General features: G+C 37.3%; 1 non-coding gene across 1 annotated transcript; it reads right to left on the reverse strand.

Moving 5' to 3' along the window:
- Positions 1 to 14194: 14194 nt before the first annotated feature.
- On the reverse strand, positions 14195 to 14301 carry LOC139886729 (small nucleolar RNA R71). Its single transcript, XR_011772600.1, has one exon. It is a non-coding gene; the product is annotated as a small nucleolar RNA R71 (small nucleolar RNA).
- Between the last annotated feature and the right edge of the window lie 1299 nt (positions 14302 to 15600).

The following is a 15600-nucleotide window of genomic DNA, read 5'->3' on the forward strand; positions in this document are numbered from 1 at the left end:
CCAAACTTCGTACCTCATCACGGAGGAATTTGCTTCTTTCTGGCGCCATACCTCGCTTCTTTTGACAAACATGATGTATATTAGGATTCACATTTAACCTATGTTCTGCAACTTCCCTTGGAACACCAGTCATATCAGACGGTTGCCATGCAAAGACGTCTAAATTCGTTACCAAAATGTTGTATAATCTTTCTTTACATTCCATAGATAACGTGTGCCCAACTATGATCTTTTGATCTGGAAATTGTGGATTTGGCGAGATTGACCCATCATCATGTATTATTGGCTTAATTGTGGTTTTTGTTACTTGAGAACACTCAATTAATTTCTTCCGTTCTGCGTATAGCGTTGCTATTCCGCCAGGCGTTGAAAATTTCATCATGCCGTGCATGGTTGACGTCACAGCCCCAAACGTCATTAAGGCAATTCTTCCCAAAATTATATTGTATTGTGAATTTGCTTTTACCACCAGAAACTCTATGTTGGTCATGCGTTTAAGGGGTGGCTTACCCAAAACTACTTCAAGAAGAATACTTCCTTCAGACTAAGACGGTTCACTTGCAAAACTTGCTAACGGCACATACATTTCCTTCATTGTTTCTTGTACGTGTTTAGGAAGCTGTATGAAGCAATATTCATACATAATGTCTGCTCTAGCACCTGTGTCAGTATAAACATTGCCTATTATGCAATTAGCAACTCGCGCTTCTATAACCACTAGACTATCGGATGGATTTGTGTTAAACATAGAAGGAAATGATATTAATTGTTCTTTCCAATCTTCTAACACCTCTGCCTTCCTCCGTTGTCCAGCTTTCCATGGATGTATCATGCCTACATCTATGGGTACCAATTCTTTATCCTCGCTTTCATCGTCAGTATCGGTGAGGTGATTCATTTTGATAACAGATAGAGCCATTTTTGACACCTATTTCCTTATGACGTAAGGCTTAGTCTGTCAACACAAATACTAGAAGTATCTAGCTAGAAGTGGGGGAATGTTGCCGATTGATGTTTACCCTCGGGAAATAATCCCTGCAGACCCGGATCACAGATATAGAAATCTGTGCGGTGGCTTAATCAATCTTTGTTCGCTGAGCGTTGAGCTACTAGCCGGATGACTTCTAGTGAGTAAAAATACTATTTGAGAGAGAAAGGTGAAATCTCTGGTCACAAATTATCGGAGTGTCTGAATGTGTAAAATGATGACCCAAAGGGTCTATTTATAGTGATAGATCCACCGGAGTGCTCGGGGATACGTGTCAGATGATGCTGCGTTCTGTTATTCTTGATCCGATATTTTCACTGGATGTGACGCTCTACGATCAGGGCTTAAGCGCTAGGCAGCCTTCAGGGCTTACGCATGACGGAAGCAGCCTGCACAGCGGAGAACGCTGGACGAACAGTTTCACAAAACTGTTGTTCCCAGTGTTCTTGATGCTAATTTCATGCGAATATTATGACTTTATGCGTGTATTCGATAGGATACACCATTATACGTTGAAATGGTATGCTAAGTTAAAATGCTAGCGTGTATGAGGTATTTGTGTAAGTGATTGCAAGTAAGTAGGTTATATATGTATATGTATAACTATTGCATTCAATAAGCTTTTAGCTTACCCTCTCGTTGTTTACCTTTTTACAGGTATTGTATTCTGAAGCTAGCTAGTTGTTAGACTAGGTACGTAAGAGCGCTTGGGCTCGATGGGGTAGCTTTTGGATATGCGGACGCAGATTGGGGATTTGGTAGTCCCCAGGATTATGCTCTTGGTATCGGGTTGGGTTATAGAGTCCTAACTCGTCTAAATGTAAATTGGGAATCGAAACTCGTATTTTGTACGAAAATCGTAAAACGGCTGATGTGGGCCCGGAGTCGTAAATATCGTTTTATTATTGGAACGTGTTAGTGTTATCTAATATAAAATGTTGTGAAAAGCATTTAGTCTAAAAGTTTCGGGAAGTGGGAGATCTTTAAATGAAAAATGAAAATTTCAGACAGAACTGATCAGGATTTGTGCGCGCCGCGCACATTAAGGGTTGCTCGCCGCGCACCCTACTAAATAAAAAAAAAAATCTTTTGCTGTGTATTCAGTTGTATGACGGGTTGAGTCATTACAAGTGGTATCAGAGCATAGTCTAAGGGAATTAGGTGACCTTGGAATAGGTGCCTAGTCTTAGACTTATTGGCGGTTATGCATTATATGCGGGACTTGTAGGAATACGAGTCAGACTGAGATTTGAAAGTGCCTAATGTAGGTAGGTGAACCTGAACATTGTTTTAGTGATAGTCACCTAGGTTGTAGGTTGACTTGTTGTTACAGGGTACTTGTGTACTTTCATTATTATATTGTATATAGGTGTATATATATACAGGTATCTATTTGGTGCAGTGTCCTAAGGATGAATCTATTGGAGAGATTCGAATGTTTGGCGGCTTTGAATGATCAAGTTCACGGTAAGGTCTTTGGTCGTTCGGGTACTAGGAGTTATCGCGTGTCATTTGGTGTGAATGTTGCGTCAGTCCGAGTAAAGTACTTTGCGTGACCATGTGAAAATGGTAAGGTACGCATTTGTAATAGTGACCGATCACCATTATTACGAAAGTGTATCTTGACATCAAGCATGACATGACGAGTACCGAACGGAGGAAACGTGGCATGGTTGGGGTAGATTCAGGATGAATTAGGAATCGTTTATTGGTTCCTAGGATATAGTTGTCTCGGATGATGTGCTTGTAGACACATCGGGTTCATTATTAGTCGGAAATTATTACGGTGGTTTCGGTTAGCTAAGGTGAGTGAGTAAACTTACGAGTTTGGTGCGTGCTTAGTCACCCTAAGTAGTGGGTGCACTATTGAGATTGTCATTGGTTAAAGTTACTCATTGTAACTAGGATAACCGATTAGTGTGTATGTGTGTGCGACGAGGACTTGAATCCCGTGATGGGAGGTAGCAAGTCTAATTATTGTAAAATTGAGTTACACTCCGTAGAGTGTGTGGTTAGGGAATCGCGTAAGGATTCTAGTTATGAGTCATCTTGGAATTTGCGAATCGAGGAGTCTTCGGGTCATTAAACTCATGGGAGTGAGATCCATATGACAATGGTCGCGTTAGTGTGATTTGGACTATAGGGTAACATTCCTAACAGAATATCCCTTGTTGTAGTGGTTGTGTCGATATTCGGAAGGGTGTAAGACTTGGTGTTCCAAGCACCTCTTAGCGTTAGACGGAAGTTTTCGTTAGGCTATATCGTTTGGCCTTATGAAAATTGCGGGTAGCGTGTGATCGGTAGAAACTTTCAATAAGACAATAAACCCTAAGGCTTTCGGGAAGGTATGATTTCAGGTCATTATTCTGGAGAGGTAGGTGACGTCGAGTGTATGGAACCCAAAGATCGAGTTTCAAAATCTCGATAGGTTGCGGTGGGAGTGTGCATGCATCAGGTGCCTTCTTATACCTGCTAGTGTAATGTTCAACTCCGGTGATGGTGTGATCATTTTGTGCTTAGGGTGCCCGTGAGATACCCTTGGAAGCATTAAAGGTTATAGTAGTGATCGACGAGTGATAGTAATTCGACGGTTGCACAAGTTGAAGTTTAAGAGCATTGCGGTAAATACTTCTTATGAAGTGACGGGTGAGCGAATCTTGTTGCTCTTAAGTGATAGGTGGGTAAAGATGACCGGTGAGTCAATGATGGACTTAATGGTCGGTTAGGCCTAAGGTTAGGATGAAGTGTTGATATTGCGGTCGATGCAATTATTGTGGCGGGTTGGTCACTCTTCTCCATGAGAGTGAGCAATTGTTAATAAAGGTTAGTTACGGGGAAGGTCGGGTGATCTCGACTGAGATGCACGACTGATGAAGCGGAGTGGCGTATGCCTAGGCTTAGAAGTGTACATAGGATTTTAGTGGAGTTCGCTTTGCGAACGATGAAGGGCTGTTAATTGTTAATCGTGGTACGAAGGTGTGATGTCGTCGCGTGTATGACATCTCTAGTGATTGTGTATGATGGCTCTGAGAACCTAAGGTGAATTTACGGTGATTTGGTGTGTATGGCCAACGATGAGGATGGTCATGTGTGTCGTGGAATGACAATTCCGCGGGATGTTATCATCTTGGCGGTGAGAATGTGGAGATGATTCCTAAGTGGAGCTGATTCCTAAGTGGATACTGTATTTTCCCTGTCGGGAAACGTGATCGTGAAAATTGTCAAGTGAATTATTCCACTTAATGGACGATTGTGAGGCGAGAGTGTCGGTTCTGATTGTCTCACATAGAGACACGCGGATGTTGTTTTGGTTGCGAGAGTGTGTACCATAATGATGTGACCCGTAAGTTGCATTGAAATGTTGAGGTCATCCTTAACGGACTTTCTAGGTAGGAAGGTTCACCCAGATTTGGTGACTATTTTGTGAGTCGTGTGACGATTTGCGGAAATTTTGTGATGTTGTTTCGCCTAACTCGTGGTGTATTATTGTCGTTTGGATTAATCCAGTGACAGATAGTCATGTGCGGATCGATCGGTGGGAAAGTGGTACTTCTAATATTTTTATTTTGGGGTTACCAAAATTTCTTCGTTGAAGAATGACCCGGGTATGGAGCCGGAGGAAATTGGTTCTTGGTCTAGAGAAAATTCAGGAATGATCGGTTGAGTAGTACATTTATGAACCAATGGAATACGGAGTTTAAAGGAAGCATAAATCCTTCTCGATTTGGATTAATGCAAGACATGGTTCATGACGTAGTGGATTTAGTAGATTGCGTCGGGTGATGCGATTATTGATGTAGCTTGTTGCGAATTTTAGCCGAGAGAACTTGAAGAGATATGTGGTGTTTTTCGTACTTTCCTAAGCGGAAATTATGGACTTCGAGTGTATGAGATATCGCTTGTTGCGGTAGTGCATGCTAGTGATTATTAGTGTGTGGTGAGATCTTAGAATTTACGGAGGAGGTTATGTATGTCGGGCTTGGTTGTGTTTCGTAGAATCATGAAGAGTGATGACGGTGCTTGTCGGTGAATTGTTCTACCTTTAGGACAATTGTGATGTGTATGGTACGAGTTTGGATACTCGGTGTAGGAGCAAACGGTTGCAGTTGTTTTGTCTCGAGGGGTGATTATCCTTTCTCGTTGTAATATATGATGCGTTAGTGTATGAAGCAAGAAGTCGGATGCGTGATTACTACATGTGTGACTCCACATTTAGAGGAGAAAATGTTCGAGGGAGAAGTACTTAACTTCTATTATTTGGTGCGGATCACGAGGACGTGATCCAATCTAAGTGGGGGAGAGTTGTAAGACCCAAATATTTATTGTACGTCGTGTATTTATGGTATACATTAAGTGTGTGAAGCGTGAAATAAGTTTAAAAACTGGCAGGCTGTTCTGACCTCTGTGCACGCCGCGCAAGGTCAAGGGTGTGCACCGCGCACCTCACCTGGGACAGTTTTCTGCCTTTTTCTATTATGAGATAAATGAAGGGTTTTTTGTTCTTATCACTTAAGAACGAATCTGTGGCCATATTAGCAGTTTTAGATCCAATTTTGGATCACTTTGACATCCACAAACACTCTCATCAATCTTAGAGAGAGAGAGAGAGAGAGAGTTCTAGAGAGAGATTTGGGGTTTTGGAGAAGAAGAAGCTTGAATCGATCAAAAGCTCGAGTGTTAATGTTGTTCATCTCGTTCTTGGCTACGTTTTGGTTGTGGTGGTAAGCTCTAAATCCGAATGTAATTGTAAGGTTCTTGTTCATGTTTAGGGTTTGAGCTAGTTAGGGTTCTAAACCGCATTTCTCTTGAAATCGGGGGTTTTGTTATAAGTATTGTGTAAGTAAACCCGATTATTGTGGGTTTAGGGTTCGAGGACGAATTTGGTCATGGTTTGGGTGATAAATCACTAGATTATAATGTGTTAGTGTTTTGATGTTCTTAAATAACAAGTTTGCTAGCCTAGATGGGTGTTAACCTTGATTTGGTGTCAAACTAAGTTTTGAGTCAAGATTTGAAGAATCAAGTATGTAAATGCTTGGTTCATGCGTTAAATGGTGTTTTGGAAAGTTAATCACTAGCCGTTATTGATTAAGGATGCTTTCGGGACTTATGTCAAAAGGGTGAATTGAATTGGGTCAAATTTGGTAATGATCTAATTTTGGATTAATTGGATGATAAGCACTTTTGTTAAGTGTTAATTGGCGTTTGAAATGATTACTACCTAAGTAGTAATTTAGTGTTAAGACCTAGGTTGGTTTAAAGGGTACCAAGTATAATTTAGGTTAAATTGTACTTGTTTGATGGGTCGAAATTACCACCCGTAGTGGTAATTGGTGAAGTCCCCTTTAGGTGTCTAAATGGGCGGTTTGTGGAGGTCGGTATAAACCCTTGGTTAAGGGTGTTGGAGTCAAATTCTCTCGTAGAGAATGTATGTTGATTGTTTGTATACCTATATGCGTATTATAGGTAAAAGGTACTCGGTTGTGTTTGGAGGCGATTTACATACATGACTTGTGCGGGCATCTCGAAGTGAGTGGAATAATTATGCGTGTACGTATATAATGTATTTATTTTTGTAACGAGAAATGTGGGTTAGTCGCGGTGTTTAAGACACCTCATTCTACGTAACGAGTGGGATAGTCGCGGTGTTCAAGACACCACTCATGGTTTCATTGACATGTGGGTTAGTCGCGGTGTTTAAGACACCACATCATCATGGGAGTGGAATGGTCACGGTGTTCAAGACAACACTCATGGTTTGATTGACATGTGGGTTAGTCGCGGTGTTTAAGACACCACATTGTCATGGAAGTGGGATAGTCGCGGTGTTTAAGACACCACTCATGGGTTTGATTGACATGTGGGATAGTCGCGGTGTTTAAGACACCACATTGTCATGGGGGTGAGTTAGTCGCGGTGTTAAGACATCACCCGGGGGATTAGTGATTATGCGGTGTTAAGTACACTAATGGATGTTATGAACTCCGATGGTCTCTTACGACCATCATTCCCTTGTACGATTGGTTAACCATGGTTATGTGTTTTAGTATAGCATATTATATTGTTCGTGTTATATGCTATCGTTTGTGCTAGCTCGTGACATTGTGGATTTAGCGTTGTACGTTGAAATGGTATGCTAAGTCCAAATGCTAGTGTGTATGAGGTATTTGTGTAATTGATTGCAAGTAAGTAGTTTATATATGTATATGTATAACTATTGCATTCACTAAGCTTTTAGCTTACCCTGTCGTTGTTTACCTTTTTACAGGTATTGTATTGTGAAGCTAGCTAGTTGTTAGACTAGTTGCTAGGAGCGCTTGGGCTCGATGGGGTAGCTTTTGGATATGCGGACGCGGATTGGGGATTTGGTAGTCTCCGGGATTATGCTCTTAGTATCGGGTTGGGTTATAGAGTCCTAACTCGTCTAAATGTAAGATTGGGAATTGAAACTCGTATTTTGTACGAAAATCCTAAAACGGCCGATGTGGGCTCGGAGTCGTAAATCTTGTTTTATTATTGGTATGTGTTAGTTTTACCTAATATAAAATGTTGTGAAAAGCATTTAGTCTAAAAGTGTCGGGAAGTGGGAGATCTTTAAATGAAAAATGGAAATTCCAGACAGAACTGATCGGGCCTTGTGCGCGCCGCGCACATTAGGGGTTGCGCGCCGCGCACCCTGCTGCTTTAAAAAAAAATCTTTTGCTGTGTATTCAGTTGTATAACGGGTTGAGTCGTTACAGGAAACAAAGGCACTTACTAAATGTAGTAAGAGACCTTATGTTTCAAGGGGGGTTACCATTGAATATGTGGAGTGAATGTGTTTTAACTGCTTATTATTTAAATAACAGGACTCCATCAAGTGTGCTCTCTTGAAGGACCCCTTATGAATTAATTTTTGAAAAAGAACCTAATCTCTCTCATTTAAGGTGTTTTGGATGTTTATGTTATGCTACTGTTTTAATTCCTGAAAATAAATTTTCAAGTAGGTCTGTCAAATGTTTCTCATTGGTTTTGGTAATGTTCAAAAAGGTTATAAATTGTTAGATTTGGATAAAAGAAGTATGTTTTTTTTTCTAGAGATGTGAAGTTTTATGAAAACATTTTTCCTTTAAAACCAAATTCTTTTGTTTTTGAGTCAAAAGATACTTATTCTCAGGAAACAGGTTTTAATCATTTAAATTTCTTTGATCAAAATTTTCAAAATAACTAAAACAACCAAAGTTCCAGTGATGAAGGGAGAGTAACATATGATGGTGATGGTAGTGGTACTAATCCAACTAGTGATAATAATCATACAAGTGAAGATTACAGTGATTCAGTCATGACATTAGTCATTCTGATGATAACAATAATACTTCAAGCTATTATAGTGGTCCTAGTGGTGATTATGGTACTTCTGCAACTCCCATGAGTAACATATTATCTCCTGAGGGCACTTCTCTTTCAAATGTAAATGTTAATACTCAACCTAATACTCAAACTGTAAGGAGGTCATCCAGAGAGACTGTTTTTCCAAAGAAGTTTGATGATTTTGTAGTTGAAGGAAAAGTTAAATATGGGCTTGAAAAGGTGGTAGATTATTATTTCTAAAATAAAGAAAATCAATGTTTTACTTCAAACTTAAACAAAGTTGGGTCCATTGAACCAAAATCATATTATGAAGCATCAAAACATAGTAATTGGGTTGAGGCTATGAATCAAGAAATGGAAGCTCTTAATAGAAATAAAACTTGGATTATTACAGATTTACCTCCTGACAGAAAACCAATAGGCAGTAAATGAGTTTATAGAATTAAATATAAATCAAATGGTTAGATTGAGAGATACAAAGCAAGACTTGTTGCTAAAGGTTATAGTCAAAAGGAGGGGATTGATTATGATGAAACATTTTCACCTGTTGTGAAACATGTTACGTAAAGTGTATTATTACACTTGCAGTTCAAAATAGTTGGCCTCTTTTTCAATTGAATATTAATAATGCTTTTTTATATGGAGATTTATATGAATAGGTATATATGAAAATACCCGAAGGGTATTTTTATAAAAATGATAATAAAGTATGCAAGTTGGTTAAATCCTTATATGGATTAAAGAAAGACCCAAGGGAATGGAATTCAAAGTTGAATTTTGCTTTGGTTGAGCATTACTTTAAACAAAGTACTTGTGATTATTCTTTGTACATTAAAGCAATGCTTAACCAAGGCAAAATTCAACTTTGAAATCCACTGCCTTGGGGCAGTGGAGTTCAACTTTGTACATTATTCTTTGTACATTAAAAGTTTAAATGATATAATCATTGCTCTATTTGTTTATGTGGATAATATTGTTGTGACTTGAAATTACCTTGCTGAAATTTAAAAATTCAAAACTTTTCTTAAAACTAAGTTCATGATTAAAGATCTTGGAAGATTAAAATACTTTCTTGGAATTGAAATTTTACCAAATGGATCTGGAGTTTGTATGAATCAAAAAAGTATTGTTTGGAATTGCTTAATGATTATTGAATGCTTAGGTGTTGATGTCGGCTAAAAAGTCACGTTTTTACCCTCAATATTGAGTCCCAAAAGTATAAATTTCCAAACTTTATCGGAAAAATAATCGCTTTTCAGTTAAATCTGTAGATAAAGTAATTATGTAGACGATGCAGGAAGAATCAAGAAAATCGGAGCTAAAACGAAGATTCTAGAGCAAAAACGGTGAAAGATAAGAAATCAAGTTACGACCCAGCGAATTCAGCAAGTCAGGCAGGCCAAACGGATTGCCAAACAGCTTTCCAAACGACCTGCCATAATGGGAAACGGGTTTCCACACGGCCTAAGCATACGGGTACAGCAAACGGGCCACCTAATCAAACGGGCCTTGCAAACGGGCTGCCAAACGGCCTACTAGCCATTTGCAGGCATTTTTCACTTCTATTTAAAGGCTTGTTATCATCCATTTTCAACACACCTCTCCTCACTCTCTTACTACAATACAATTTCTCTCACTAAAGCTTTCAAGGCCTTCTCACCACCGAGCGGGAAATTAAGTACCCGGAGGTAAATGCCGAAGATTGTAATAGGAGCGGTCTAGAGGATGTCAGCACTTGTAATGGTCCAGAACTCGTCAGTAAACGGCTTTCCTTAATTTAATAAAGTTATCTTGTTACTTTAAGTTGCTTTCATCTTGCATGCTTATCTATCCATTGCAAATGTTTATTATGTGTTGAATACTTTATCTGAAACTTATGCTATTGTTATGCTGAAACCTTGATAGTTTAGAAGTTTAATTTACGGATCACCCTCTCCGCTTATTCACGTGGCTATAACCTAGTATTAGGACTTGATCAACCCTAGGGTACAAGGTAAGTAGTTATGTGTGCTTAACGTCACAATAGGGATATAGTACCTACGTACGAATAACCATTTATTCGTCAAAGAAGAGCTGCCCAATTAGGTTGTGATTAGAGTAGATAATATAGAGTTCAGTGAACACTGGCTTGCTCAGAAGCATGATTCGCGTCAGAAGCAACATTCTTGAGATGTTGTAAGATGATCCGGGGTTGAGTAAGTGATCGCAAAGGAGAGACTTCTAATCCAATTAGCAGTACCTTAGAATATCTAAGATTGCACATCTGTTAATGTTAAGGCATTGTACTGAGTGGTGTAATATTACTGTAGTTAGACCAACTAGGATTAAGACAAGTGATAGTGCTCCAAATGAACATATATTTAGTAGCAATATCCTTCCAATATGTAAAGTTTTCAGTTGCAATTGTTCCATTTTCAAGTAATATTCGTTTAAATAAATAAGTGCGAAGACAAAAGGCGAAAACGAAGATTTGAAGACGCAAACGTCCAAAAAGCTCAAATGTACAAGATACAATTCAAATGGTTCAATTTATTGATAACAAACGTCTAAAAATGATAAGAGTACAAGTTGCGATACACAAAGTACAAGATATCTACGCGTACGAAAAGACGTTCGAAAATACGAAACCAAGACATGAACCAACTATCAACGCGAGACGCAACGGAGCTAAAATTACAAATCAACTATGCACATAAATATAATATAATATATAATTAATTATATAAATTATATATTTATTATATTTATATATTAAACGTCGACAAGCTAGGATCCAAAATTAGATGAGCTGGAAAACTGACCTCCGCACTCACGGAGCTTTGAAGACCAATACATCTGCACTCGCGGAGCACACTATTTCAGAAATGGCCTATAAAAGGCCGAGCCCTCTGCCGAATCCATGGCACCATATCTATCTATCTCTCTCAATTTATATATTTATATTATAATTTTAATTTTAATTTAAGATTAATAATAAATTATGGTTTAGTTGGGTTATTGTAAGAATGTTTTGCGGGTTTTAAGTCAGAACTCTGTCCGTGTAACGCTACGCGATAAATAATCACTGTAAGCTATGTTTTTCCTTTTTAAATTAATGTCTCGTAACTAAGTTATTATTATGCTTATTTGAGCCAAAGTAATCGTGATGTTGGACTAAAAAATTAAGATTGGGTTATTAAACTTTGTACCATAATTAGGGTATGGACAAAAGACCGACACTTGTGGACATTGGACCATGGACCATTAATAGATGGGGGGTATTGTCTAATCGAATGACAATTCTTTGGAGCCTGTCGAACCTATCTTCAAATTAGTTAATCTAATAATTGTTAAATGATCATGCATGTCCTATTTAGTGACGTTTATACGACATCTTTTACAAATCATTTAATTTAATCAATTGGATTGGGTAATTTATTATTCATTATTGATAAGTGAATAAATTAACGTATCATGGACTAATTAAAACAGGGGTGGATTACATTCAAGGGTAATTGGTGTAATTGTTAACAAAGTATTAAAACCTTAGATTACACACAGTCGATAACCTGGTGTATTCATTAAACAAAGTATTAAGACCTTGTTACAGTTCGAATCGTTAATTAGTTGGACTATTTGACTTCGGGTATAAGGTTAAATTTGCTGAGCATTTTATAATTATAACCGATTGACTATTATGGACAAAAACCAGATAGGTATCAAATAAACCAGGACAAAGGACAATTAACCCAGGACAATTAATTAAAATCAACATGTCAAACATCATAATTACGGAAGTTTAAATAAGCATAATTGTTTTATTGTATTCCTCATCGTACTTTCATTTACTCGCAATTTTATTTACTGTCATTTTATTTATCGTAATTTATTTTACGCACTTTAATTATTGTCATTTATCTTTACGCTTTATTTAAAATCGACAAACCGGTCATTAAACGGTAAAACCCCCCTTTTTATAATAATAATACTACTTATATATATATATATATATATATATATATATATATATATATATATATATATATATATATATAATACGTTTTCAAGTAGCTCCCTGTGGAATGAACCGGACTTAGTAAAAACTACACTACTCTACGATTAGGTATACTCCCTATAGTGTTGTAGCAAGGTTTAGGTATATCCCATCCGTAAATTAATAAAACTTGTGTAATATTTCGTTGTATTTCGTAGTTAACAATAATAGTATTTCGCGTACCACCTCGCACATCATCAAGTTTTTGGCGCCGCTGCCGGGGAGCGGTAAAACGCTATATTAAAAAAAAAAAAAACTGTCGAATTTGAGGTTGGTACTCGTTTAAATTTGCAACCTCCGCACTCGTGGAATATTTGGGAAGCAGAAATCGCACTCGCGGAGATAACCTGACAGGTCAAACCCGATTCTGCATTAATTACGGAGTATTAATTATTATTATTATTATTAAACCATAATTAGGGTTAATTTATATAATAATTAGTTTTAGTTTTTAAAATTTGTATTTTAAGTTTTAATTAGTAATATTAAATATATAAAATAATACTTTTAAAAATAATAATATAAAAAAAATATTTTTATAAAAATTGTATTTTTATAACTTTAAGTTTTATTTTTTTATATTTCGTAACTTTTTAATCGTTTATTCGTAATATTTGTATATTTATCGTTCGTAATTAGTTTTAAGACTAGTTTGCCGTAGCTTATTTTTATTTCTAGATTTTTAAGATTTGCCGTAAAATCCCTTAAGTACTTTTTCTTTAGACTAAGATTTAGATGCTTTAGAATTTTGCGACGCTATTTATAAATTTTAGCTCCTTTTAAGTTACGATGCGCTACTTTCTTATTTTTGTTTTTCGACTTTTTATTTTTCGACCTTTTTCGACGTTCTTCGACGCGCTTTTTCTTTTTCATTTCTACGCTATAGTTTTTAGGACATAGAATTTTCTATTTCTTCTCTAAAATTTCAAATGAAAAATTATTTTAAGTGGTTAAATTGATAGACATCCAAATTTTCTGGTTCGTAGTAATAGTTGGATTTGTTAGTGGCGAGTTGTGGGCTTCCGATTTAAAGGGTCCTGGCTACCTGCTGCATCTTTTGGCTATTCGAAACGTGAGCAAAATCAGAAAAGTCTATTAATTTGATAACTTATATAATTTTTATCTTTATAACTAATAGGATATTCAGTGAATGCACCAAGCAAAACGTTCACCACCTTTCATACCTTCACCACCTGTAACCCGATGAAGACATCTAGCCAATATTGTCGCCGTTGATTTTTCTTTAGAATCATCATCTAGTCGAACAAGTACTCCAACTCAAAATTCTGATAATCCATCTTTTGATCCCGATTTCACAATTGAGAACCCGGAGGATATTCAAGGACAATTCCAAGATCCAGAACCACTAATCATTCCTCCTGAACCACAAACCGTTAAATCAGAATCTTCTAGTGATTCGGATTCAACAAATTCAAAAATGGAACTAACAGAACCTCAAAGTATGGAAGATCGAATGAGAGCCATACGCACGGGCCAAGGTCACGCCATTAATCATCCAGATGTTAGAGCATCAAATTTTAAAATCAAAGGACAAATCCTACACATGATCACTAATCAGTGCCAATTTGGTGGTACAACAAAAGAAGATCCAAAACGAACATCTTCAAAATTTTAATAGGATTTGTAACCTATTTAAAATCCGAGAAGTTGAGGATGAAACTATTTATCTTAGGTTGTTCCCATGGACTTTAAAAGGAGAAGCCAAAGATTGGTTAGAATCGTTACCTGAAGGAGCGATTGATACATGGGATGTTTTAGTTGAGAAATTTCATCAAAGATTCTTTCCGGCATCTAAAACCGTGAGACTTCAAGGAGAAATTGCCACGTTTATACAAAAGCTAAATGAAACGTTATATGAGGCGTGGATAAGATTCGAAAGGATGTTGAGAGGATGTCCTCAACATGGATTAGATACTTTTCAAATAGTACAAATCCTCTATAAAGGCGTAGACATCGCCACATGAAAAGACATCGATACAGCAGCTGGTGGTTCCATTATGAAGAAAACCGCAACCGAAGCTCACAAGATAATTGATAACACAGCATCCCACTCTCATGAGTGGCACCAAGAAAAAGATATATATCGTTCATCTAAAGCGGCTAGAGCCGATTCTAACCATGACTTTGATTCCGTTTCCGCAAAAATAGATGCTTTCGAGAGACGAATGGAAAAGATGAATAAAGATATTCACGCAATACGAATCAGTTGTGAGCAATGCGGTGGACCACACTTAACGAAAGATTGTAATGTTGAACAAACGATGGAACAGCGTGAGAATGTTTCCTACATGAACCAAAGGCCGGGAAATAATTATCAAAATAATTATCAACCGCCAAGGCTAAACTTCAATCGAAATCAAAACATTCTTTACAATCCAAATGGACCTAAAAATAACTCGTATAACCAACAAGTTCCGAATAACCAACCAACTCAAAACAACACTTTCAATCAACAAAGACGTAGCTTGTATAAACCACCACAACAAACCGAAGAGAAAAAGTCAAATCTGGAAGAAGTGGTATTTAAGCTAGTTGAATCTCAAACACAATTTATTGAAACTCAAACCCAAACGAATGAGAGGTTTGATCAGTCATTTAGAACTCAACAAGCTTCCATTTTGAATCTAGAAAAACAAGTAGGTACTCTTGTTAGATTGATGAGTGAAAGGGAACAAGGAAAGCTACCGAGTAATACTGAAGTAAATCCTCAGAATGAAAATCTTAACATGGTTTCAACGAATTCTGAAAAACCAGCACCAGAAGATGGGAAGGTTTTAGATGTGAATAACAATGAAGAAGTTACACCACCACCACCACCCAAGTATGTAAAGCCAGTGGTGGCACCATACAAACCACCCATCCCGTTTCCAAGAAAAGGAGTTGAGTATGAGCAAGTGATAGGTAATAAAGTTTGTGATACCTTTGGAAAAAAGAAGAAGAAAAAGAATAAGAAAGTGCAAGAAACAAAAACCGTAGAAGTAAACCCGGTGAAGACAGTTCCACCAAAACCTCCACCTAGGGTAGGTGATCCGAGTGAATTTATTATTCCTTGTCTACTTAGTGACTGTGTCATGTATGATGCACTAGTAGATTTAGGTGCAAGTGTGAATGTTATGCCTCTTTCATTATATAAGAGATTAGGAGTAGGTGAGTTAACTCCAACGGAAATGAGTGTTCGACTCTTTGATCAAACCATTAAGCACCCAGT

Source organism: Rutidosis leptorrhynchoides, chromosome 1 (assembly GCF_046630445.1).
Source record: "Rutidosis leptorrhynchoides isolate AG116_Rl617_1_P2 chromosome 1, CSIRO_AGI_Rlap_v1, whole genome shotgun sequence".
Classification (NCBI taxonomy): Eukaryota; Viridiplantae; Streptophyta; class Magnoliopsida; order Asterales; family Asteraceae; genus Rutidosis; species Rutidosis leptorrhynchoides.